Source organism: Limulus polyphemus, unplaced genomic scaffold (assembly GCF_000517525.1).
Source record: "Limulus polyphemus unplaced genomic scaffold, Limulus_polyphemus-2.1.2 Scaffold9063, whole genome shotgun sequence".
In the NCBI taxonomy this organism is placed as follows: Eukaryota; Metazoa; Arthropoda; class Merostomata; order Xiphosura; family Limulidae; genus Limulus; species Limulus polyphemus.
In genome coordinates, this window is record NW_013674673.1 from 1 (window position 1) to 4200 (window position 4200).

Genomic DNA, 4200 nt, shown 5'->3' on the forward strand with positions numbered 1-4200 from the left:
GAAGCGACGGAGAGTTAATGAGTAATTGAATGCATGCGAACAAAATATTGCTGGCCAAGTGAGACGTGAATTATAGTGTTGTTATAGAGCGACTGTTGAAATTAAGTGTATCGTAAAGTTGTATTCAGAAAGAATAAACCAGTTTTATCTAAGAAATGACTTGTGTCGCTAAAGTTTCGTCGGAACGAATTTACGGAAAATTAACTAACGACTGGAGGTGTAACACAGAGAATAGGAGATGAACATACAAGATGTAGTCCCATGCTTGACAGACGAAGTACCTCCAAAGGATGACGGGGTAGACATGCAAGGAAAGTAGATGGTGCATGACCACAGTGAAGACACCAGGAAGTGATGACAGGAGAAACAAAACAAGGAATAAAAGGCCAATTCAATCACAATCGAAACCCAATGTGTAAGGGAGAAAGGGAACAACAAATTAAAGACAAGAAAGTGGAGTAGTTAAATGAAATCATGGGAAATGGATTCTACAGAAAGAAGCATGTACTGGACAGAGAAGGTCATCTGAATCCTACTGAGAAGAAATGTGGAGGATGGTATAAAAACGAAAAAGTCAAAGAAATATACCATATGAGCCACTAAATGTAGGTTAATAAAATCGATCTAGAACAAAATAAATATATTCAATCAAAACCGCCGAGAAAACCAAAGCAGTGCCAGGCAGGAAAGATCACTCAGAAAGACTTGAATTTGAGTGACATGGTTGACCAAAAATTTGGGGAAGAAGACTGATGGAATTAGAAAAAAAACTAACGTTATAAATTAGATGTAAACCTTTCTGAACTTAAAAACAGCCAGGGCAAGTGGATGATGAACCAGAGACCAAAAACAACAGGTAACTAACTGGTAAGTGATAAAAGATTGAAAACTTCATGTAGAGGAGTACCCTACAGGAGGCAGAGCCACAAAAAATTAGAAGGATCGAGAGGTTACTCCTAGGGATAAAGTGTGTCAGGACTGGACAATCGACTAACAATGAAGACAAAGCATATAGGACACGAATCTCCAGGAGACATATGTCAAGTGTATGGGGGGGATATGTTCAACTATCAATGCATACAGATGAAGAGAGAAGAATGAAACTTAAGGAGAAAACCCAAAGTAAAGGCTCAGATAATAGAAAACTCCTGTGAATGCATTTGAGGTGGAGGAGAATGGATGGTACTGATGGAGGTGGGGCTTAAAAATACACACCCCAAAGAGACAAGAATGTGAGGTATGTAACAGGAAAAACTTATACAACTGAAAAATCCAACTACCTGAGCTGACTGTGGAAGGAGTAGATGAGTATGTTAAGACTGTTTGGAAGGAGCTAACCAAAGTTAGACATCCAATGAATGGTATAGGTAAATTTCCCTAAATGTGGAAGTCAGGTAAAACAAAGACTGCCCCACAAAAGACATATAGAACTGAAACAAGTCCAAGGGTCAAGACATAAAACTGGTACTGAATCACATGATGAAAAAAATCGAAGATAAGAACATGTACCATAGGCATTCGCAGTCATGCAGACACAGGCTACTCAAGTGTGATCATATTAAATAGGGAAGACCCAAGAAGTGATTGAGATGGGACCAATCAATCCTGAACCCCAATCAGCATCGAGCATACAAGACGAATGGAGAAAACTCGTAGATAAGTAAAGGACGGGAAGATGCCAATCCATGTAAAATGAATAAAGATGATAATATCTCATAATGAAAAAAAGAGCAACTAAAAAAATTAACAGAGATGCAAATGACATAAAATCAGGAAGAAAATCTTCCTGACAGTAAGCTAAGGAAGAAAAAAAGTTTAAAGCCCGTATTGGGCGAGACGTACAAGTACCCACTCTCAAAAGAGAGACAAAAAATATATATAATCAAACAATGTCATGAGAAGAGGAATATACTGTAAAACGTGTCTAAAAAACTGAGATAGGCCTGGCAGATTCTGGCCTGGAAGGCAATCCATGATAAAGTGGAGGAAAACTAACGAAGTCTAGGTCGTCTGAAAATGGGTTCAGCCATTACAGGAGGAAGGCAAGCAATATTGAGATCAGGTAGGGTTGACCCAGGGGCCCTCACAAACGAAATTACTGGTAAAAAGTATAAATTATAAAGAAAAACGAAATTGAAATAGTCAATACAGAGGAAATGGTAAGAAATTGTGCAGGGAAATAAACATATGTGTTAAGAAAATATATTCAACCCAATTATCGATTAACCAGTAAAAGAACCATGAGTAAACTGAAAATAACAAACACTTGTTAAACCTAATCAAACAAGATATTTAATCTAATTATCGATTAACCAGTAAAAGAACCATGAGTAAACTGAAAATAACAGACACTTGTTAAACCTAATCAAACAAGATATTTAATCCAATTATCGATTAACCAGTAAAAGAACCATGAGTAAACTGAAAATAACAGACACTTGTTAAACCTAATCAAACAAGATATTTAACCCAATTATCGATTAACCAGTAAAAGAACCATGAGTAAACTGAAAATAACAGACACTTGTTAAACCTAATCAAACAAGATATTTAATCTAATTATCGATTAACCCGGAAGTAGAACTACAGGTAAAACATAAATAACAAACACTTTTTAAGCCTAATCAAACAGTACAAAACAAAGGATGTCGCTAAGCACTAAAATAAAAATCTTAACCTAACATTAAGTATGTACAATATCGGGAAAAGTTTGTGTGGACCCCAGCTCTAGGGTTCACACAAACTTAGTAAATAGGAAGAAGGATAAAAGATAAATAATGAAAATGAAATATTAGTAATTGTATAAAATTAAGTAAATGTGTAGTAACAATAACATATATATGAAACGTTATGTATGGAAGAAAAACAATATAGTTAAACTAATGATGGATATACCAGTAAGATAAAGTGGTATGTCTGCGGACTTATACTGCTAGCCGCCGGATTTCGATATCCGTGGTGCTTAATAACAAACAACAACAGTAAGATGAACTACAGGTAATCCTAAAGTAACAAAAACCATGGTAAGCCTAGTATAGGTGAAAAAATACAACTAAACGTAAAACTAATTGCTAACCTGAACTTGACTGTGAGCATTAAGTAATCTAATGAAACTTATGTTATAGAACCCAAATAACTACAGATAATAATATAAAAAATAAAATTATTCAAAAATCATTACAGTATAATGTCTTATCTTTCCAATGTCGTCGGACTGTATTTCAAAATGTGTGGGTTTCTAAACTCGAGGCGAGGCCCAATGAAGTTCAGCTCATAGAACGATTAATCTCCTGAAGAAGTACAGCCAAAAATCTTTCCGCGGAATACTGCTACCTGAAGCTTGTGTAAATGTGCTAATAGAACATATAACCTCTGAAGTGGTAACGTAGAGGTCATAATGCAAAATTAATAACCAAACACAACTGCCCACCATGGGTATCGAAACCTGGATTGTAGTGTTATAAGTCCGCAGACATACCGCTGTGCCACTGGGGGCATATTTGTAATGAAGTAATAAGTTCCGTAACCAGGTAGAAATATAAAATAATTCCACTTAGGATAACTCAAAAGTTACAAATATCACTATTGTATCATAAAGAGTAAACTTGTTGAGAGAAATTAATACAAAGATACCGGAAAAATAAACACCTGAAGAGAGCACAAACTAAATGTTACAACACGTTCCTGCAAAACGAGAAGTGATAGTTCTGTAGAATTAAATAGAAGGAATCACATGCAGCAATAAGAGTGGAACATATTCTCTTGATTCAAAAATGGGTGGGAGCTTCAAGGCTTTTGACATGCGAAAAACATGTTGGTATATAGAGGGCAGCAATGAAAGATAATAGCTATTTATGTGAGAGGAGGTAATGTATTGTATCGGAACCTAACTGTTTTAACATATGTTGAGAAGTTATGGAATAATAATAATAACGATTTATTTAAATAATAGAACCAACTGTTATTAACATATGTTGAGAAGTTATAGAATAATAATAATAACGATTTATTTAAATAATAGAACCTAACTGTTGTTAACATATGTTGAGAAGTTATAGAATAATAATAATAACGATTTATTTAAATAATAGAACTTAACTGTTATTAACATATGTTGAGAAGTTATAGAATAACAATAATAACGATTTAATTAAATAATAGAACATAACAGTTATTAACATATGTTGAGAAGTTATAGAA